This window comes from Agelaius phoeniceus, chromosome 3 (genome assembly GCF_051311805.1).
Source record: "Agelaius phoeniceus isolate bAgePho1 chromosome 3, bAgePho1.hap1, whole genome shotgun sequence".
NCBI lineage: Eukaryota > Metazoa > Chordata > Aves > Passeriformes > Icteridae > Agelaius > Agelaius phoeniceus.
Window position 1 is genome coordinate 38,130,332 of NC_135267.1, and position 24,379 is coordinate 38,154,710.

A 24,379-nucleotide genomic window follows, 5' to 3' on the forward strand; every position below is an offset into this window, starting at 1 on the left:
CCTACTTATCTTTTGATAATTTTTTTTTTTATTGAACTCACACATGATTTTAATCTTCTCCCATATTAATCATAACTATTATTTCTGTCTTTTTTTTACTCTTTTTCTTATGTATGACGTGTGCTTTTTTAATGCATTCTTCTGCCCTTGCTTTCTCATTGTTAAACTGGATGCAGTTCTATTGTATTTCATACAGAGAGATTACAGGTACAATAATATGAAGAAGGCAGAAGAAAGTGAGGCTTAATATTCCTCTGTCTTTGCATTCTGTTTCAACAAGGTAGCAGCACTTAAAATGAAAATTACACCTGAATTTCTTTTGTTACTCCCACCTGGTTTATTCTGGGTACACACTGAATTTACTACAGCAAAATCTCTGCTGAAGATGGTTGAATAATTTGAAAAGCAAAGGCTCCTGACCACAGAGCAATTCTCTTTTTTTATCCCTATTCACCTTTGCAAACTTTAATTCAATTCCTCAGTCAACCATTCTGTGTAATGAGACCTGGGCTGGAACCTTCCATATTGATTTGTGTAAAATCTCTTTCTCTTGGGACTTATTTATTCTACCTCATCCTACTTTGCTCTCTCTTTCTATTGTTTCCCTGATCTTTATGTCTCTCTGGGTTTTGTACTGTAATATTTTTCCCTGCTGCTCATTGTGATAAGAACCAAGGCCTTATTCTTTTTCCCCCCAGCTGTCTATGTGAAATATCTCTCTTCTATTCAAATGTTAACTTCATGCTTAAATAATTTTACATTTGAGTAAATTTAAAAGGAAAAAGTAGATGACATTTCTGTATTATGAGGGAGCCAACGAATATTTCAAATATTTTTATGCAGAGAATTCTGTAATAAATATTGTAATATACGTGTGTGTGCTATGGCTGTCCCTACCAGTATGAGATTATTCAGGTTCTACGTACCTATTTCATGTGAAATCTGAAGTATTTTCAGGCAGTTTTTTGTTTCTATGAAATATATAGGCTTTTATTTTTTTCTAAAATATATCTAATATCTTACACTTATGAGAGACCATTTAAAACAAAATTGACTTTTTCATTACATAGTTTATTATTTTGAGAGTGAAATACCAAAAAAAACACTTTTTTTGACATTACAATGTGGTCATGACATTTGTAAATGTTTTCAAACCATCAGCTTCACAAAAAAACCGAATCATCAAGCAGTTCTAGTTTCTATTTAACCTTATCTTCTGTTCCTTTGTTTTTCCCAGCTCTGTGATGTATACCAAAAGTTTATACACTATATAAGTACATATTAATGAACAGACTCTTCTCAAACCTCTGCATTTTGGAAATAGGTCTTTGCCACTGAATTCTCTAGAAATTTATTGTTAATAGGTGTTGCTATGGTGGTGCAGAAGCTGTGGTTGCATAATAAAAGGTAATAGTGTTCAAATACACCATAAAAATATTTTTTTTCCCTAAAATTTTACAGTCTGTCCATCATCCTGACTAAGGTGCAGCACTAGACACTCTTATTTCATATCCTGCTTCTGGTGGATTGTAACGTGGGTGTCTCATAAATATCGGTTCTTTTTCTCAGCAGTACAGAGATGGTGTTCCTACTTTTGTGTTGGGTACTGATTCACCAGGAGCCAGCAAGGAATGAGAGCAGAGCAATGCCTTAAATTGTGAAGGAAGGAAGGGGAGCGGGAGAACAAGTTATTAAGGAGCAGTCAAGAGGAATTACATTTTCTGAGGTTTAAAGAACAGACCTGTGAACAGATCTAGGAGTTAATCGTGGATTAACACTGCTGGGAGTGAGGGAGTCAGCTCAGACTCAGTAAAGCTTGTGCTGGGTAGTGTTTAAAGGCATTATCTCACAAAAGATGGGCATTGCCATGGAAAATGTAAGCAAGGACTGCAATTATTTGCATTAAAGCAGCATGACTAATCTGCTGGTTTTGCTTTATCTGAACAGGCAATTCTCTGATGGGTTTAAGAGTCTCCCAACTTCTTCATTTTTTTATACAAGTATGGAGTGGTGGCTTCCAGGGTACCTGGTTAACAGAAGATTTTTTATCGGCTCTGAGGAGCTGATGTTACATTTAAAGTGCTATTATAGGAGACAGTAGAGATAAAATATACAAAATTCTTCTATCTTAGCAAAGACATTATTAGTTGTCTCACTTGGGGCTAGCTGGGCTTCATTCCCTTCAGAAACACTTCCTGAGAGTGATTCATCTCAATATAAGATAGATAAATGAAACAGTTCCAAAGTTAGCCAAGTCCCACGCTGAATTAATATATTTGTTGCTTGTAATGCAGATCCCAAGATTTACTGTACCAGGAATGGCTAAAATAACTTTCTTCCCTTTCCTCTCCACCCCCTCTGTTCTCAGTATGTATCTACTGAGAAAAGACACAAGGACTCCATTTGAACATCAGCTTTGTTCCACTTTTGGCCTTGATACTCATCAGTGTCTGAATGGCTGTAGACCATTTTGAATACTTCTGGTTGGGATATTTGTGTTTTGTGGTCTGCATGGCAGAATTTGGCCTACACAGGGTGTTAAGAGTTGCTTGTTTGGAAGTCTGTCTTTCTTTCTGTGCAGCACTGAGTGAAAAGTCTATTTCATCAAACAGAAATAGTCACATTACATTACATATTCTTGTCCAGGATCCATATTTCCACTCTCTCTGTATGGGTTTTTAGCTCTTGCATAAAGTACCCACTTCTGGATGTACCACCTTTGTGGTATTAAATGTTAGATTAGAATGCATTTCCTAAAATAAATATATATGCAGTGATTAACACGACATATTTAAGGATACCTTTTCTGCTCTCTGGTTTGCCGTGAAGTTAGGGAAAGAAAAGCTTTAAGGTTAATGGTCCCAGTGGCAACATGGTCATAGTTTGGAGATGGCACCTTTCATAGCAGGGAGATGCAGGAGATCAGGTTGTTTTCTCCTGCAAAGCAGGGTTTCCTGGTTCCCAGTGGAAGCCAGGACACCACTGATACTTTTGTGTCAGAAAAAGGTGCTGGTCACCTCTGGAAGAATCTCCCACTGCTGTCTGCAGCTGTTGTTCCCACACAAAGCCAAATTTGGAAGAAGCAGTGTTACTTCCAACCTCCAGGCATGCAGCACAGCAATGGAAATTCCTTAAGTGCTGCCCTTGTCACCTCTGCTACAAGATGGTGATGCTTGTTTGGTGGAGCTCTGCTATCTAATATACATTGGAACTCTTTGCCAAACTGTCTAATTGGTTTGCTGTTTTAATTTTCAAATTAGTAAGAGAAGTCCAGACTCAGCAGTATATTTTATTTTGTTCATAGTGTAGAATTTTTAGGGTACTGTCCAATTATCTAAGGATTGAGGAACAGAAGAACTGGTATAAAAATCAACAAAACCAGAAAAAATAAATCAAGATTTCTATCAGGTATAATACTGAAAACCAGTTGCATGGTCCTCATCACCACAGGCATATGAACTCTCATATAGCAAGCCAAAGTTTATGATCTTCATAACAAATTAGAGAAAACAAGAGGGAAGACTGTAAAATAAAGCATATGAATTCTTCAGTTTTGCCCCAGAAGAAATTTCTCTGAATGTATTTTCTTCTTCATTTCTTGTCATCCCTGTCTGCTTCAGTTCCCCAGGGAAAGGCTCCTTTCTCTTTAGAGCAGCTGCTCTGATTGGGCGAGGAGGATTCCTCCCTTCCAAACAAAGGGGAACACCCGCGGAGCTGTGGCCTCCCATCAGCACTGCAGGAGCCTCCAGCTGTCCATTGCTCTCCTTTGTTCAGCCACCGAGCTCAGAAGAATTACTGGGTGCTTAAAATTAAACAAAAAGACTAATGTTTGCAAGGTCAAGGCCCAAGAGGCTTCCAAAAGCATGGACTGTTGCATGCTATTGCCAGGACAGAATAATTTGGGGCATTTATTACTCAACAACAGAAGTACACCTGTCATTGTCTGCAGTAGTATAAATAGCAATAATAATCAGAAAAATCTGTTGGTTCAGGGAAACTACAAAACCACAACCTGAAAGACCTAGCCTTTGTTCTTCATTTTGTAGTTTGATACTTTATCAAGATGTTAAATTCACATTTGTTTGCATTATTCCATTTAGAATGTTATCAAATATAGTCTGGGCTCCAGAGAGGTGAGAATCTGTTGATCTTCAGCCACTGAATGGTGTTTCAAGTCTTGGAGAGGTCTGTTCTCTCTAGGTTCCTGGATGTTTTTAAGTCTTTGTTGGACTTGTTCTTTTTATGATGAATACAAACCAGTTATTTGTGCTGTTTAATGTTGATCTAAAGTATTTTTTTTTCAAATTACACACAAATTTATCTGTGGTGAATAATTTTCTTACAGATTTTGTAACTAGATGAACTAGATGCTAATACATTAATTCTGTGCTCTCTATATCAACCTTTCTCTTTCCTAAACTAAATTTGGAATGCTAGAACACACTAAAAATAATTAAAGGAGAACTGTTAATATAGTAGAGTTTATCTGCATACAATTTTAATTACTTTTTTGAACATTTTCATCTCAGAATAAACTATTGATGTAGTATTAATGAGAAGAAAATAAAGGGGCAAGTTGAATCCAATGCTTTGTGTTCTGAAATCATGAAAAATGAACTTTGCTCAGTTACAGCTGTGATAGATGAGTAATGTGATGGCTGACTCTCACAATTAAAAGGAAAATATTATGTATATATGTTAGGAGAAATTTTATAGATTTATATTTATTGCACCCTTGCATTGTTATCATGGGCTAACCTGGGTTTGGGACATTTGGTCAGGTTGGTTTGTTACTATGGCAGCACCTGACCTCCAATCAAGATGTAAGGAACTGAACTTCACCACTGGACAGTGAAGAAGGAGTTGATGGACAGAACTTTGGGAGGGGCTAAAGAGTTAAAACACACCCATTGTGTGGGTGAGCACATGGTGGGAAAAATCCTCTGCTCCTGGAGCTTTGATTTTTTCTCTATTCAGTCTTTTTTTGTATTTTTGATAAGGTTTTAGTAAACCTTTTAGAATTTTTGAAAGTGAGTAGCATTTCTCACACAGCAGAATTAGCAGATATTTGAAATAGAAAAATCCAGAAAGATTTTTAAATCTTTATGACATGTTGTATGTCATTTTCACAAAAACAAGAGTTTAAAGTAAAGACATACATGAAGAGTCCTGAAAAAAAAGTAATTTTTCACTGCAAGTATACATGGAATCTTTAGCCAGCTGCTATTATTTTTATCCAATTAATTCAGTAGATGTAGGAATTTTTATAATTTGTTGATTTGGATCCCTTCCACACTTATTCTTGTTTAAGGATATTGCTGGGGTATCTGCAGCAGGCTCACTGAACTCCACCAGTCATGGGGAGCAGTGGATCAGGTCAGTCAGAAAGCCCTGACCCCATTAAAAGGTAGTGCCTATTTTAGAATTGTCTTTATTGTGGTGTCCTGTGAAATTTTTCCTTTCAAAACTCTCAGATCCAAGTTAGCCCCTAACTACCCACTGAAAAGGCCTTCCGTGATTTCTAGAAAGTCTGGATATGGTCAGTCTAAGAGATTGGCCTCTGTATCAAATCAAAAGCATGGTTTCTCCATTCTTATGAGGCTTAAAGAAGTGACTGTTTCTCAGTTATGACAGAAATACAGGTGAGGAGAGTCTTGTCTGACTGTTTTTACTCTGAGGAAGTAAAGGTGAGCTCTTTAGAATGCAGCATGGGAAGATTTTGAACACACACACACTTACAAACTAGTGGCTGAGCTCACATTTTTGCTCAGTAACAGCATTTCCTTTGCATGCAAATTAATACTAAATTCTAAAGAGAATCTTACTTCCAGTACTAAGGTGCCCTGAGATAGGGTATGGTAACTGTAAAATGGCATTTTTAACCTTCAGCCTTTATTTTGAGAAGTCAATAAAACTGAAAATTCAAGTGCATATACTGAACCTATTTTTCTCCTTTTCTCCTGGTTTTGGCTTAGATATGTCAAAGAGGGTTTAGGAGGTAGCATCTCTGTGTATACAATGTGCACCAGCACTGATCCAATTGGAGTTCCTCCAACTGTATCAATGCTAGTGCACACTGTACACATAAAGATGCTACCTACCTGATGCTTGCACACCTGAATTGTAGAAAAATTACCTAGCAATGCAAAGATCACGAGTAAGCACATGAAATAAAGGGGCCAGTGATCTCCAGCACCAGCAAGGGAATGCAAATTATCAGCCTCTCTTCAGAAGGAAGATCTGGCTGCTGTGTCCTAATGCTGTCCCTTCCAGGAGCACCTGGTATGATCAGAGCAGGACAACAGTGGTATTTCTAACAGTAGGACGTTCCCCTGACAAGGAGCAGGTGATCCTCAGGTTGTCCTGAGCTCTGTTGAGGTCGAGATTAAGGCAGAGATGGCCTTGGATTTGTACAGTTTAAACTATCTTTCAACTCTAACACAAGGGAACAAAATGTTCTCAGAAGTGATTGAAATTCAGGCTGTATTTCTGACACTGTTGGTTCTCATTTCCTGGCTAAATTATATCACAAGAAAATATAATCCAGCCTACCTGCATTCACCTGTGGGCACAAGAGGATAAAGTAGCCTTCATTTCTGCCTTAATATACTGCACAGTGCTCCTGGCAGTGGGAGATGTCTGCTGCCTTCCCACCCATAGGAGTCTATATTTCAGCATGAGTGCAGTGATCCATGTACTGTTATTATCACACCATACAAGGCAATCTCTAAAACACCTTGGGGTCCATCTCTGTTGGATGAAAGACATTATAAAATGAAAAGTATGTTCATAACAGTTTGAAGTAGAATATTGCATTAGCCTCATTGGGCTACAGTGATGGATTAAGGGGAGCCATTGCCCTCGAGAAGAAAAGGCCTGAGTGAGTTATGTACTCCATTTTCAATGCATTCCAAGTATACATTTATTAAAAGGACTTTCAGCATACTCTGGCAGAAAGCTGAGAAAGTCACAGGGAGGTGACCAGCTTTTGATAATAGCTCATTAACAATATTTGTCATACTTAGAACTCTAAAGTACACACAGAAATGGCAATTCACTGCTGGGGAGAGGGAAAAACAGAGCTGCAATGTAAGAAAGGAAGCACATTTTAAAATGTAGTTGATTAAATGAAAGCTTGAAGAAAATTAGCCTTCTGAATTATTCATATGCTTTAGAGATATCTTTAAGTGACTTAATGGGAGGTCACAGTTTGAGCAGGGGGGCAGAACTAAGAATACAGCACTATCTTTAGCCTTACAGCCTATAACTTTATTCCCAGCTGTCATGAGTGAATGGTTTTTTATGGAATAAAGCTTCCTGTGGGACTATACTGGCTGCAGTAAAACTTTCAGGGGACAATTTGCCTAAAAGAAATACACAGAAAAAGATTTGTTGGTGGGCAGATCATAGACTTGGGAGGTGGGAGAATTTGGTTTGGCAGTTTTGTTCAAATTCAGAAAAAGTCTCATTCAGAAACTCATCCCAGATGAGTTTCAGAAATACTTTACTCTCTTTATCTCATTAAAAGGAGTCAAAATTCTTGGGTTTGCTCCAGCCTGGAGCAGAGGATGTTTTTGTGACCTCAGCCTGTTCTCCAGAGCAGGAAAACAAGTTTCCTGTTCTACATTACTCTTCCCAGGGCTGATCATTCTGGGGTGGGGACACAGTTATATCAAAATTATTTATATATATATGTAAAATATCAAAGAGTTCATAACAGGGCTTGGGTTTAATTAATATTATAATTTTTATTTGAAGCTGCCTATCAACTTTATTTTTTGGGAATAAGAACAACTGAAATGTGGCTTTGCTGAGGACAGGAAAGTGCTTCAGGAGGCATTGAGCTAGCACCTGGATTGAACAGGGGTTGATCTGGGTCTCAGATTCTATTAGTTGGGGAGGAAGTGTCCTTCAGAAAGATCTACACACATCCCTGGCATAGCTGTCTGCTAAGGTTGTAAGTGAAATAAAGGGATGTGACCTTTTCCTGTTCTTTACCGTCCCTGTGGCGGAAGGAAAAAGTCCTTCCCCCACTGTCCATTCTGTGGCACTGGCAGGCAACAAAGTGGGAGTGAGAAATATTTTATATCTTCTAATGTCCCCATCTGGCCGTTTAGATGAAACCAAAAGTTAGCCTGCCCAGGGGAAAAGAAAAAGGCTTAGTGAACTAAATATTGAACAGTGTAATTTGCTCCCCTGATACATGTCTTTGCAGGTTTAGGTTCAATAATTATTTGTCAGTTGGTTTTCTTTCATTTTCAATATGTTCTAGAACTTTCATTTTTTAATCTGAACCCTCAGCCTATCCATCATCCTCCAGATCCATGTGGCATATCCGTTGTTTAATTTTCACTTGTTTCTCTCTTCCTCTACCTTTGACTCGTATTGATTTTTGTAACATTCAGTTAATATTTCACTATGTTATTAGTTTGTGTGACATTTTCCAGTCCATGAAGCTAAATTACTATGGGTATCTTGAAATTATTGGGCAGGTAAGTCAAATAATTAAATTAACTTTCAAGGGGAAAACTGGCAGAAAAACAACACAGAAGCTTTTGACTCTGTTGAAATAATTACTTTTGCGTCTCCAAAATACCAGAAAGAAAAGGGCTGGTTTTAGTTTTAATTTTATTCAACTAACTTAAGTTCATACATGTTCTCAATGCTACACTTATTTAGCTGTCATTATGACTGAAAATTCATCCTTAATGTACTTTGGTCCTGGTAAGTCATATATTATGTTAGTTCACTGATTTAGGGTCTCCTCATACTGGATCAAAACATTTCCCTGTGGACTTTTGCTACTGATCCTCTGCTGGCAAAGCAGTGGATTATTTTTATGTACATGGGGAGGAAGGAACAAGTAGCAGCTAGTGGAGGTTTTAATTATAATTTTGGCATAGCAGAGTGTTGTGATTTAGCAGTTATTAATTAATGTTTTTAGACCTGTGGCACAGAAACATGCTACCTGTAACACCTTCAATGGATATGAGTATAGGACATAAGCATTTTATATGTAATACCAAGAATGTTTTAAGGTAAAGCCTTCTAAGCATTATATTGAATATTATGTTTCTCACTTTTGATGAGCTGGACTCAATTTTTAAAACATCTCTTACACAAACAACACATAAGGCTTTATTATATACCAGTTCTGTACACATACAAGGAATAGTTATGTATGAATGTTTGGAGGAGGATTTTTACTTCCAATGCAAAGGTTCATACCAAAAAGCTAGCATTTTCTCCCTTTTGCCAATAGATGGCAATATGTTATAAACATGTGGAATCACATAGCCCAAATTTAAAAGCCCTTCTTTACCAAGAAGTTTTTTTAAACATTGATTGATCTGCATAGATGGCAAATGCAGTAAGACCAAGCCAAAATAACTTTCTGTTTTTGTCTTCTAATTATATGTCTCAGTCGTGGTTAAAGCCCAGCTGACAACAAAGCCTCATGCAGCTGCTCACTCACTCTCCCCTGCTGGGATGAGGGAGAGAATTGGAAGGGTAAAAGGGAAAAAACTCAAGGGTTGAAATAAAGACAGATAGTTTAATAGGTAAAGCAAAATGCTGCCTGCACAAGCAAAGCAAAACAAGGAATTCAATCACAACTTGCCATGTTCAGTCATCTGGGGAGAGCAGGGCTGCATGGCACATAACAGTGGCTTAGGAAGACAAACAGCATCACTCTGAATGTCCCCCACTCTTACTCCTGACCCCAGCTCTACATGCTGAGCAGGAGACCACATGGTCAGGGGTATCTCTTGGGTCAGCTGGGATCACTGTCCTAGCTGTGTTCCCTCCAACTCATGGTGCACACCCCCACCCTCCTTACTGGTGGCTAGGGTGAGGTGAGGAGCAGAAAAGGCCTTGGCTCTGCTAATGACAGCTCTGTACTATAATGTAACCACTGAAAATATTATGGAACTTGTAAGGACATTACAGTACAGTTGGTATTAAAACTGATAGAGAAAAGTGGTGTGAGAAAAGATATAAAATTATGGCTGGGGGATGGCAGAGATGAGTAAAGACAGAGGGGGTTTCAGTTCTTAGCAAGAGCTACCCTGATAAAATGAGCGAGATTGTTGAAATCCAAGGATGGGTATTAAATTAGCATTTACTGAATGGTTGAAGGTGTGAATGTCATGAAAGCAGCTGTGTTTTCCTCTTCCTCAGGTGACTTTGCCAGTCCTTCAGCTTTGCTCCAGCATCCCTGCTTCGTTGTATTTTTTTTCATGGGCTTCAGGGGAAAATGAGACAAAAGCTTTACACACGCTATGACTTTTCCATGGCACTGGAAGTCTGCTACAGAATGCACAGCTGCTTTTCTGCACCCATGGAGAAATGGCAGTTGCACAAGCTTATTGGAATAGACACTGAGCTGCACCAGGGAACTGAATCTTTGAGTACTAAAATAGTGTCTTCTGTTATACTTTGTGTTATTAAAAGCAATAGAAATAGCAGCTTTGTTAAATAAAGGACCAAAATATTTAAAGAACAAAATGAAGATGTCCAGCAGTAGAATATGTAAGGTGGTTAGAAACTACACCAGCACAACACCAGCACTAGTTTTTTCTTAAATGAAAAAAAAACCAATAAAACAACACAGTAAGGTGGAATGAATGTAGTATTTACCTAAATAATCAGGCAATATCTTAGTTTTTGGAGGAAACAAATCATGAGATGAAAGTAATGTATACTTCCCCTTACTTTTAGAATTAACCCCTAAACACGTGATAATTTGTATTTTTTCAGTAAGATTGCTTGTTTTAGTTGCAACTCTGGATTTCACAAGATCTGTATCTGCTTTGTTCTGAGGGGCTTTTGTAGTTGGAAGAGTTTAAAAAAAATCAGTATTTGCATACTTATTTGGCAGTATGTGATCTGAAAAGTATAAATTTAACTTAAAAAGTCAGTTGAAAGAATTGATCATCAACACCTGTTGTTTCTTCCAAATCAAATTTGCCCAATTTAAAGATCTAAAAAAAGCTTTTTTCCTAAACTGGATGCACTGAAAAGAAGATAAAAATCTATTGTCTGAAGAGCAAGACTCTGCTCTTTTTACTTTGCAAGCTGTCACTAGAATCAGAGACTACAGATCTGGGATTCAGTTGACAGGGTTGGTAATGGTGCATAACATGATATAAAGGAAAAGGAGGCACTCTGTATTTGTAATGCACCAACTTTACAGAGCAGTCAGCTAGAGGCATTCTGGCAATTTTTGACAGGTCCAGGGTTTTGGAACAGGCTCGTTAAAAAAAAATTAGTATTCAAAGCTACTTTAAAATTATTGCAAATATTTAGACATGGAAAACTGAAATGGATTCTAGAGTTTGGTGATATACTAGCATATATTACTATCATAATTGGTGATTCAAAAATTAATTCCAGAAAATACTATATATGATATATTTTTAGGAAGAACTTATTTTCACTTCTTTTTAACCTCAAAAATGTCCAAATTTTTCATTTTTTTTTACATCTTCAGTTCAAAATGTGTTACAATTTAAAAGACTCTTCAGTATATATCACTGTAATCTTTAAATCATAGGTGGGACCAAGAAAAATTACTTTGAACTTTCCAATTTAAAACACCCCACTTTTTAAATTTTTACATCTTTGAGAAAACAGGTATTTAACTGTAAATACATCCAACAGTAATACCTTCCTCATTTAACAGTTGCACAAAAAGAAATCCTGTTGAGCTAATTGCCTGTTATTTAGTTTTGAGATATTACAAATGATTCCTAGTTTGCCCTAAATCCACTCATCTGTGATTTTTCTCCCTGAAACAATACAGCTTTGCACATCACCATAACCCCAAGGGATAGAAAGAGATTAGTTTGTTATATCCAGAACACCTGCATTTCTGCCTGTGTTTTTATGAAATTTTGCAGGTGCTGCACTGAATGCGTGAAATGGCTCCAACACATCTGAGAAGCACTGAACAGTATTGTTAAACTGGGTTTTTTTTCCAGGAGGCTGGAAAATGAGTGCAGTCCAAAAAGGCTTTGGTTTATCTCTTGCTGTTCATCTTCTTGGGTCCATAAAGCCCAGACATGCTGAATCCTGGGGAAGGTGATTTCTACTCTCCAGATTGCTGAGCTTTGTCATGTAGGCAGAAAGTGACACAAGATTGTGGAACACAATTTGTCCTGCATTCTCAGCTTCTTCCTCAGCTGCATGAACTCTGGGCCAGCTGTGGAAGGTAGAGAGGGGAAAAAAAGGAAAAGAGAAACATATGCTTAACCTGTAGATTGTCATAAATTGTGCACTATGCTATCTTGGTAAGTTGAGAGACAAACCAGATAGAAGAGATGGGAACCCTTCCACTATGGAACTTTGTGTATTTTTTAAGTTTGAGTCTTGCAAGGTACCCTGACTCCAATGAGCAAAACGCTGAGACTTTTTTCCTTGTGGGAATATTTGCATGCCTAAATTTTCATGCCTTAAGCAGTATTAAATGCTGTGCTGCATTAGATGGTGTAGAAGTGAATTAAATTGCTTTCAAAACCTCAATCAATCACAACACATGGTAGGCATTTCTGTGATTCTTGTAGCAAAAACGCTCTGCACCAGTGGATGTCACTGTGTGCACCAAAGCAGAGTAGATTAATGATGCTGCAGATGAATCCTTGCAGAAGATGCATGGGGAAAAAATACCCATTTGTGGTTCAAATAGGTGCTCTTGCCACGCATTAACAGATAGGACTAAACTGTTGAGAGTCTAAACCCCCTTGGTACAGCCCCACAAATCCAAACAACCACAACAATTTAGCATGAATGTTTTCCCAGTGTATTTTATCACCTAAAGTCTTGTATCTCCAGTTCTTTTCTATCTAGAAAAAATCAAAATAAATACCCCCCCTCCTCTCAAATTTATAACTAAAGCCAGTGATAAATATTGCTGTGTCCATGAAGTATCTGGTTGTCTTGCTATAAGTAGGATAGTTGAAAAATTTGGAAATCCCTGAAGCACCAGCACAGAAATTTTATTTATGTAGACAAATAGCACTCTTTTAATGTGTTAAATCTGTTAGAATGAAATCTGTATGGTTTCAGTATTTGTAATGTGAGCATTTCAGAATCATAAGTACCAGTTTATGCAAATAGGTCCCAAACTCATCAGTTTTGCCTGCCTTATTATTGATATCTGTCTTCATTGAAGCTATGTACTGAGTGCACTTCTTTAAGACTGACAAGCCAAAGGCTGCTCCTTCTCCCTGGGAATTGCCATCTTCTTTACAATGCAAAAGCCATTAAATGAGCCTTTTACAGTAAGTCAGCTCTCTCTCTTTTTCACCACCAATGGGGGATATATTTTTTTTTATTTTACTCTACAAATCCTACTTAAAGACATATGTGAAGATCCCTTACAATGAAAAATTTTGCACATTTTTCCCTCCCCAGAGCAATATATTTATTTCCCAGTGTCCTAGCTAAATGTTAAGATACTAACACTGACCTTGTAGTTAAACCCTGTGTGGAAAGTTGTGCATAAACTTTTTTTAATGTCTACTGCAAAGAAATCTTATTTCTCTCCATTGCCCCTGAATTTTTTAAAATCCTTTTCCTACAGCATAATTTAATGCATTTGTTATACAGTGATATTTAAAGGTAAAACAAAGCCAAGTTGTTTCTACGAAATTTTCTGGCTACAATGCTGGATGAGGGAGATTTATACTCACAGACTTAGTATTTGTCCAAAATTTGCTGGAGCCTTTTCTTACAGGTTTCTTTCTAGATCACTTAATGTATGGTCACATGTGACATTTTAAAGGACAGTTCAGTACTATCTCAGAAAAGGATTTCCATTGAAGTGGTATTAAGAAAATGCTCTCATGTCGGTAGATAATGCAAAACAAGTTTTGTATTGTAAGTCAGGCCTCTCTGTATGTTAAAAATCCCACTCCTGTTCTTGTTTGTCACGTGTGTTCTGTACACTGCTCAAAATACATGACTATTTCTGTGGCTGCATAATGACAGATCAGCAGCTAGAGTTGGAGTAACATATTTGAGCTTGATTTTTTAACAACATGTTATAAATACATGGAAAAATGTTCAGTAACTTCTTTTAACTCACTTCTCAAGTCCTAGGCACAGGCTCTTGCTGTTACTCTAGGCTGACCACACTGGAAGCACTGTAAAGCACTGCCAAGAGTGAATTGGTAGGTTTGATGCAAGACTAAAACTTTGTCTTAATCTGTGAAGTGTTTTTGAAAAAATGCCCCAAGACAACCACACCATTATTCAGCTGGCTTGCTGCTATTGTGATTGATGGCCTGCAGTCAGAGAGATCCATTCAGATATCCCAATGTGCCAGGTGAGCACAGAGGCTGCAGTGCCAGTGGATGAGGAGATGCTGATCTATTTTGCATTTCCTTTCTTTAGACAGGAATAATCATTCCCAAGGGCTTAAATGGATTTTCAGATTGTAGTGAAGAAAGGGGAATTTAGGATTAAGTCCCTGTGGTAGCAGGAAGGAGCACAGAGGACAAGATTTGAGATTCGGAATAAAGCTTCTCTTGGATAATATTTTATAGTTGTAGACCATTTGAATATTTAGGGTTTATTTCACCTACTTTCAGCCTTTCAAATTGTGGTGCAGCTAATTGTCTCACTCATGATATTTGTAGGAGTTATCTACTGTTAGTGCCTCAGATTCTTTGCTGCTGCTGTTCCCCCTCCATCTCTCAGGAGCAGTTCTGCTACAGATTGTGTGCTTGTAAATCTCTATATAATGATCCAAGGGATGGGTACAGGCTCAGAGCCCTAAGTGGGACACAGACTTGATCAAGAGAAAACAGCTGCTTTTCACCAGGCTTTTTAATGGTAGATATGCAGTTGGATGTCTTCAGCTGTTCTTCAGCCTTTGCAGGAAGCTGTCTGCACTTTCATTGGCATAGGGCACGTGTTCTCCTTTTCAATTTTATTTTCCAAAACACTCTCCTTATAGGCTCAGTTTTGTCTGAATTAAAATAAAAATACACCTGTTTCTGCTGTGCATGCACATTATAGGTCAGTGGGCTGAGATTTGGGAAAAGTGATGATCAGGGATTTCAGTAGTTTGTCTTGGAAATGTCAGGATGAGGGAAAGTGTCTCTAGAAGAGGTGAGGTTTTTCATATGAAGCAATCTTTCCCTATTCCTAGCATATGCATGTGTGCAAATGCCAAGAGGGAACTAAACTCAGAAAACTGAATTATTTTTAAATTTTTTTCCCCCCAACAACTTATATTTTTCTTTCTACACAGCGACTCAGAGGGGGTGGCCATGGAACTCTGAAAATCCATGAGCTGTCTGCAGAGAGCTTTGTATCAAATTTTAGCTGTCTATTAATATTAATAAGACAAATTTATCTGAATGAAGAAAACCTTTCTATTTCCTACTCATGGGTAAATGTGAGTCCAAATATAGAAAAGGCTTTCAGATACATTGTCAGTAGCTTTCTTGGGGCTCCCATATTGTACTATGCTGTTCTGAGCAGCTGAATACACAAGAAAACACCCATAAGAGTAATTTTATAGCCTCAGTGGTGGCAATTCCAGTAAATCAAGTCTAACTTACATGGTCTTAAAAATTCAAATTGCCTCCAAGGGACTGCCTGTTTTCTATTAAGGTGATAGGATTACAGAGGGATTGACTTGGTAAACATTTAATTTTCATAGAATCAGAGAATTATAGTATAGTTTGTGTTAGGAGGGACCTTTAAAGATCATCTAGTCCTATCCCCCTGCCATAATCAGGGACATCTTCAAATAAATCAAGTTTCTCCAAGTCCTGTCCAACTTAACTATGAGTGTTTCCAAGGGTGGGGCATCTACCACCTTCCTGACCAACCTACTCCACTCCCATGACCAAAATTTCTTCCTCATATCTAGTCTGAATCTATTCTCTTTTACTATAAAATCATTGCACCTTATCCAATCAAAACAAGTTCTGCTAAAAAGTTTGTCTCCATCTTTCTTAGAGGTTCCCTTAATGCAGAGAAAAGCTGCAATAAGGTCTCCCTTATCCAGGCTGAACAACCCTCAGATTTTCTCCACCGGAGATATGTCTCATCCATATGCACATCTTTGTGGCCTCCTCAGGACTGTTCCAACAGGTCCATGTTCTTCCTGTGCTGGGGACCCCTGAGCTGGGTGCAGCACTGCAGGTGGGGTCTCACCAGGGCAGAGCAGAGGGGCAGAATCCCCTCCCTCCCCTGCTGCTCACGCTGCTTTGGATGCAGCCCAGGGCACATTTGGCTTTCTGGGCTGCAAAGGCACATGGCTGGGTCATGTCCAGGCTCTCACCCACAGCACCCCCAAGTCCTTCTTGGCAGAGCTCCTCTGCATCTGTGCATTGCCTAGATCCAGGTGCAGCACCAGCACTTGGCCTTGTTGAACCTCATGAGATTCCCTTGGGTCCAATTCTCAAGCTTGTCCAGGTCTCTCTAGATGGCATCCTGTCCCTCTGGTGTGTCATCACTCAGCTTGGTGTCATTTTCTAAGGTCATACTGTTGCAGAGTTCTTGTCTCCATAACTGAACCTATTTTTGAAGTACCTTTTCTGACCTGGAAGTTGTGTTTGGAAAGACTTTTTGAGTTGGGTAATTGTCATTTGGCTGATGTCACTGGTTAAAAGTGATAATATATATAAACATATATACAATAAATTAATTTACTCATGAACTGATGTATACTGCTTAAATTGTAAATACTTGTTACAGACATAAATATTTTTTGTAGATTTATGTTATAAAGAAATAAAATCTTACAGTTTACATACCCATTAAGTAACTAAACTTGCTAATTGTCAGCAGTGGTAAACTCAACATTTCTGAAGGAACAACATCAGCCAGGACTTCCTTCTGGTGTTGTCATGGTGAGAAGTATAACTTCTGCCATCCCCAAAATTGTTTCAAATAAATACATTTTTGATTTTAAATTTTTCTTATTATGCAAATGGAGATCTTTTGAGGAAAGATCTTGAATATGAACATGAAAATATTAACTCATTTTAGCACTTTTTTATTTGGAATACAGGAGACTAAGTCTCTAAGTCCTATATAGATGACTGAGAAATGCATAAAAACTGTCCTTATGGTTAGTAAAATTTAGCTAAATTGCTGTCTGGAGGAGTGTTATTATCTTTGCAATTAGAATATTAGACATAAGTCCTGTCATTGTCTTAAAGTAAAAAGTAACATCCATTCTGGTCTCCAGATTCCTGTTGGACCCTGCATTATAGGTAAAAGTTAAGTTAAATCAGGGTATAGTTCAACTATACTGTATTAATTATGTTATATTAATTGTATTATGTTAAGGGGGGGATTTATAAGAACATGCTAGGAGAAGGGTCCAGGGTTAGGTGGAACAGTGGTCTGATGGGGCAAGGCCAGGTCGAAGAGGGATTGGATGGAAGATCTGACCAATCATTTGAAGGCCTGCAGAAACGATTGGTCCAGAATGAACGGCGTTAAAGACCAATGAGAAGCCTGGAAATGGACCAATCACCATGCAGATCCAAAATGGACCAATCCTGGACTCAAAGGGGGCTATAAATGGGAGGAGTTCGGTGGGGTCAGGGTTTTTCTTTTTCAATACTTTTTTGATGGGGGGAATACAGTGCACTCGGGGGTAGCACACTGTTTTGGTTTTGGCTCACTGTGTGTGTGCCTGGGCTTATCCTGGGTACTCCATTCCTTGCAGCTATTTTAATAAACAAGAACCTCTTTCTTCAGAGAAGGTTGGCCTCGTTCATATTTGTAACACTTGCATCTGTGGAAAGTCACTGCAGTAAATGTACTATTGCTCCTAAACACACTAAACAATTTTCTCAATTTGTGTTATCACTTGATATCTGGCAGAATAGAATGTGCTTATCCCCTCCTGAAAACGCTTTAGACCTTATCAAAGAGTATGTTTAATCCACTGGTGTTGGAAGTAAATATTGCAAGATGTACATGCTGAATGCAGTCTAATCCAAAGAACGTAAAAGGACTGGAAGACTGAAAGACAAATGGTTAAATACAATTAGGTTTTATTGCAGATTATTGTTCCAGTGCCTGTTCAGAACTTGTCTATCATGTCTCGTCACAGACAATAGGCAGTATTTAATGAGTTTGTTGAGTCCTTTACCTTCTCTTTCATAATGGCTGAAACAGCTTCAATTTATCTCAGGAAATTGAAGTCCTATACAAAAGTTCATTCACTTAAATACTGCAGAAGGAAATCGCTTACCTCATTGATTGAGTGTCCCTGCACTGTCTGTAAGTCTACTTGTGCTTAAAGAAGGATTAATGTATTGTATTTATGAGGAACAACATCTGTTTTAGTTGCAATATTCCCTAAAGTGATGACAGGTCCCAGACACATTCAGAATTTCATTTCATTATTACTATCAGTAATCATAGATATCTTTTTTTAAGCCAGCATGGAAAAACTAAAGATGGAAACTTCACTTTAGTTTTGCTAAACAAAAGGCAGAATTCTCCTTCCTTAAAGCACTTTTTTTTCTTTTTTTCCCCTCTTACAAATATTTTACAACTGAGCCTGAAACACCGTGCAGAGTCACAGTTTGGTGAGAGCACAATACATCAAAGGCAAAAAATCTTTGAGATAAAGTTAATTTTGCTGAAGTCTTTTGTAAAACCTCTTAGTCACACTGGGCAGTGTTGGTAACTAACTTCAGTGCTTGTATAATCATTCTGGAGCTATCACTATATCACATTGGTATTTCTACTAATGAATCATCACAGAAGCAGAAAAAAAACCCCAGAAAGGCATAGGAACTCCCAGAAGCAAGAAGAGAAAAAAGTAACTTGTTTTTTCACCCAGAGAGTTATTACCACTTTCTGCTTTTATTTCTCCTATTCAGCTGACTCATCCTTTTCCTTAGAAGAAATTTATTTCTTTCCCCTTTCTTAGAATGTTTTCATCGCTTCTTTTTCACGTGACTTCTCAGTTCCATCTATCTCCTCTAATATCTGAATGTGTTTGGACTGTGAGTCATACAAGGAAAGTAACATTCTGCAGCCTTATCTTTTTATAGCCAAACTTAGTGTAGCTGAAGGCTTTCAGTTGCTGAGAGAGAAAGGTAGTATAAGGCAAGGAGTTGAACATTCAGCATAAGAAAGCATACTTCTCTTAAGAAAGGTGCATTTGAATTGTATTCTAAGCAAAAAAAAAGAAGAAATATTTGGGAGAAATATGTAAATTAATCAGGGTGATGAACTATTTCTGTGTATGATTTTAAAATATTTTTAATTACTTTGGTAACCTCTTTATTAATTAAAAAATACAAACTTGTCCAATTAACACTGTTCTTTGAGATTCTGCACTATATCTTCCTCAAATTCCTGTGACTGATAGGATTTGGTGCTGGCCAGTCCTGAGGACAGCAGAAGTCAATAATCCATATCATCCCTTAGCTACACTAATTTTCCTAATTGTTAATTTTAACCTTGATATTGTTTTCCCCCCTTCATATAGAGAGAGTTTAAAGCCAGAGATCTATTGGGGGAAAGAAAAATCCAAATACTGCACAAGAAGGACAGGATCTGCTAATGTGCATTTGGCTAATAAAGAGAAAACTGGCAATAAGGTGAAATTATTAGTGGGAGGATCATCGGCTTGGACAAAGCATAAAGAGGGTTAAAAAGGAAAGTATGCAAAGACTTGCATAATCAGAGAGGAACTGATATATATTTAGAAATCTATATCTTAGTACTTGAAGTGATGCTCAGGTTGGGTAGAGGCAGACTATGAATATGGAACTAAAGGAAGCCTTTCAGTGCACTGATTATTCCATTGATAGATCTCAGTATTGGTAGATGAAACTTATAACTTCTTATCTAATACTGGTTCTCATGGAAACTATGTTAGGTGACAAAATTAGATTCCACTATTATATTATTTAAATGTCAAAAAAGGTCTGAATTACATGTACTGTTGAAAAACCACAGCCTATCTCATTCTTTGCTTCCCAACACCGCCTCAGTCATATGACACACACAGAAATAAATTGATTAACATATTCTATCTTCCCTCATTAGATTAAAGAAGTGCTGTGCATGCCCACCTAAAATTAACCAACCCATGAACAATCACTTTTATTAGAGAGATAAAAATTTAGTTATAAGATTTATGGAGTCTGAGGAGCGAGGTTCAAAGTGTTGACTTATCCTGGTCTCTCAAGTACTATATAAATAAATGTAAAGTCTTAGGTTTCAATGATCAAACATCTAGCTAGTGGCTTTGATGATAACTCAATGAATTATGTATTATTTAGTTTTAGAGAAATCATTGAGAGGCAGATAGAAATTTTAAGGAATATGATGTTTAAAATCTCAGCAAATAATTGTAAAGAACTTATATGCAAATCAGCCTTCTAAGAAAGCTGCACTAGGGTAATTATTCTTTAAAAATGTATGTTTTTTCTTTTAATAGCAGCTTCTTCATCTGTGTCCTGTCTTTCAGTACTATGAATATATACAAAAAGCTTTGTCTAATGATGCTAAGAATTTAATCAATTTTCTTTGATGGTGTTTCTGAAGGTGTGGATTTGCATCTAAGCAATGTAAGCAGTGCTCTGCTCATCCACTGATATCTCCTTTGTTTAAGTTAGCTTTATATCAATTCAAACTTTATAACATCCTTAGAGAAGGACTAGGTAGTTTTGGACTCATTAGCAAGGATAAAGATGTTATGTCCTAAAAGCTCTAAAGGTTGTAGAATACCAAGGAATCTTATACAATTTGTTATTGTGCTGCTTTTAATTGGCAAAGTAGAGAGGGAATGTTATTCTCTGCTGTTGTACAAGCATATTAGGTGCAAAGATACTTTCTGGATTATGTAGAAGAACAGCCAAGATAGGCAATGTGATGCTGGAAGATTAAAGAGAGGGAAGTGAGGAATAATAAGTGCAGTTGTAAAAAGGGAAAATGCGTGGAAGAACACAGCAGCTGAATAGTCACTCATGCTCAGAAGTGGGCTGCACTCCACAAAGTTAGAAAGGAGCTAGTCAAGATTTCAAAAGAATGGAATAGAAAGTTGGATATTTACATAAAATGATAAGGGGAGAAATAAAAACATATGGAGGATCACAAAACAGGTGATTCCTTTTTATAGATGCAGAGAGTCAGATATTCAAAGGGATTTGAACTCCTTTTTCCCTCTAGAGGTATTATGAATCCATTCTTTGTTTCCACAGGAATCCCTAAAAGAGTTTTTTAGATGAGGGACACAATGTCTTCAATTTAGTAGTCACAAAGTTTTCCAAATACTGTTAAAGGTCTTGAAAAGACATTAGAAAACTGTTATCCTCCCTGTGTAATCCCTAAAGGAAGTGTTCCCTAGGCTATGCACAGGCAATGATTAGAAGTATTCAAGTTTGCCTTAAAAGGAAAATTTTGGAATACTGGTTTAATTCCTGGTATTGCAATACAGAACTTAGCACAGGACAATTCAGCCAGGCATTTCCTGGGATGGGCTTTGGCAGAAGGTGCCAAGGAGGAAAAAATACCTATAATTCTGCATGTAAGAGTCTATCATCCTACAGTACCTTGCTGAATTAAATTACTATTTGTCATCAGTATTAACCCTACTGCAGTCTTTTCCCCCTCATAATAAAGTCAGAGACTTATTAGAGCCATGTCAGGCTTATAAAATAATTTTCTCTAGACTGCTTGTCTAGGCTTCTTTCAATGGAGAAAATACAGGGAAGGCCAGATGAAACCAAGAATATCCCATAGCATAGCTATTGCCAGAGGACCTGGAAATGGTATGCCAAGTCTGTGCTTTACACAGAGGAGGAAAAGAGCTGTTGTGCGAGTTTGTGGTAACTGTTTCAGAGGAAAAAAAATGCACAGAGTATCTGATTTTAAAACCTAGTGAGACTCTCAATCAAGAAATACTTGACATATTAGTATGTTAAAAAATTCTCACTGCATTTTTTACTATTGGTATTCTTGAGACCACATATTTATTGTAGAAAAACAAGAAAAGCTTGCATTTCTGGGTTATAGTAATATATTATGTATCCTTGAGTAAATTGTACAAAGTTTGCTTTTCATGGTCTCTAATCTGAATCTCTATCCCTAGCCTTACTCCTAGAGATAAAGAAGAAATCTTCTTTCTGTTACCTCCAAATGGACTTTGCAGTACTAATCCATGTCCTTATTTAGCTGTTTTTCATGATTCCTTTTTATTATTTCTTTCTTGACTACATGTCTCAGTGGACCATTATCTTAAAACATTAAACTACTTTTGTAAAGTACCTTTTCTATGTTCTGTACAACAATGCTCCAAATATACTTACTTACAATCCCATTATGTCTTGATGTGTTGACAGGCCAGGGTGTGTGTCCATGTATATATCATGTATACATACATGTTAACTCTATAAGTATGGCACTCACAAAATGCTATTCCTTACAGAAATTCCTTAATTGCTTCCCAAATGCCAAAGAACAAAACCTCTCAACACCTTACAGATGTGCTGATTGTTAAGCATTTTTAATTGTGGGAGAAGTAAAGAAAAGAATTATTCAGGTGAATTTCTAAGTTCTACGGCAAAATTGAGAAGTAAAAAATTAATGCAAAATTAATGCACCTGCGTTCTTCCCAGAACACCTTTCCTTTTCTTCTTTTTATTCTTATGTTGCAGTTTAACACTATTATGCATTATTTTTCTTTAGAAGCTTAGGTGACAGCTACATATTTTAGTAAGAAGAACAAGTGAACAAACAAAGAAACAAAGACGTGTGGGAGGCATTTTGTGAGGAATGAAACTAATGGAATTTATTTCCCTTTTTGTCATTTCATTACCTTGATCTCTCAAGTTTTTATCCATACAATTCTATAGTTTGATTTGGATTTTCAGCGGGACAAGGATTACTTGGGCTGCAGCCAAGTTAAGTGGAAACCCCCTTCCCCATTCTGGAAGGACAGCACCTGAGCTATTATCACCTTTTATCAGAGAGAGCACACTTGAGATCCCAGAGCTGCTGATTTTCATGAAGCATGTATCCATTCACTGTCTTTTTTTGGCATTTAACACTGAATTTCATTGATGTTGACGATAACATTACAAATTTTCTATGGAAAGAGGGAAAAGAAGGGGTGAGGAGCCAAGTGTAGCTGTAAAGCCTACTGTCAATAAGAAGGCGAACTAGAAAGCAAAATATTTATGCATAGATAAAGTAGATGAAATTTACTTTACATACTTTCAACATGCTGCCTCCTAGACACATATTCAAGGAATCACAATCAATTTCCACAAAAGAATGATCTTTTTAACTACTGTTATTATTGTTATTGCAGGAGAATCTGAAGACTCATGAACGTGCTTACAGAAGAATATCAAATCCAGGTAAATTAGTTAAACAGATAGTAATGGATTCAGAGTATTGAATATCTGCTTCTTACCTACTACTTGGTGCTGGCTGGAAAACCTCTGATTTTAGCTCCTGTTTGGCTATACATATTCTCCCCTTGTCTTCTTTCCACTACATTCCCAATTGCATATGCCAACCCTTTTCAGCCAAAAAAAGTTATAACAGAAAAAGGTGCAGTGCATCCTCCAGAGCCTGCATAATGCAGATGTGGGGAACTAATATGTTTTCATCTGTCCTCTCAGGGGAAAAGAGTGTGAACAATCAATTTATGAACAGTTAATTTTTCTGTAATTTTCAACATCTAGATGCATCTGGATAAGGAATATGTTTCTTATTCCAAGGACAAAATGATAATTTGCTAAGCCAGCATGGTATGTCACTTTGAATAAATGCATCTGCCATGTGGTATTTGAATAATCCATAAAGATTAATTCAATTAATTTGATTTTCCACCAGAAGAAATTGAGGTACTGAAGAGTCTAATCTCTGGTTTTGATGCTTTGTTGATGCTACAAAAAGAGCTTTAATTTTAGCTTGCTTTTTTTTTTCCCTTTTTTTTTCTTTCCCTTTTGGAGAAAAAAAAAAAGATTACTTTTCCCTTAAATGTAAAAAAAAAAAGGCAACAAAAAATCCCTAAAAAACCAAAATCAACAAAACCCCATAAAAACCAACCCAACCCAAAAACTCCTAAAAAGCAACCCTGCAATTCTCCCATTGCTGATTCTGCTATAGATCTTCTATGACCTAAATGCAACTGAATGGGGAATCAGCTGCTTGAAGATGTACACAGGGAAGGGGAAAATAGGTCACTGCTTATCTAAGAAGGTATACCTCAATCACAGTTCTCACAAGTAGTGTGGATTTTCACACAAGTAGTCAGGGTTCAAATGTTGCCATAAAAAAAAGAAAAATAGTCCTGTTAACTTACTGACTGAAAATAAGTTCAAGCCAGTAGTGCCAATTTGCACTTGCAAGTTGACTCCCTAAGACTGCTCAT

General features: G+C 37.2%; 1 long non-coding RNA gene across 1 annotated transcript in view; it reads left to right on the plus strand.

The window, feature by feature from the left end:
• Positions 1-23,358, plus strand: part of LOC143693698 (uncharacterized) — a 107,466-nt gene extending 84,108 nt beyond the window's left edge. The window contains exon 4 of the long non-coding RNA XR_013181636.1: positions 23,309-23,358. This is a non-coding gene — a long non-coding RNA (uncharacterized LOC143693698). The remainder of the gene's footprint in view (positions 1-23,308) is intronic.
• The last annotated feature ends 1,021 nt before the right edge of the window (positions 23,359-24,379 follow it).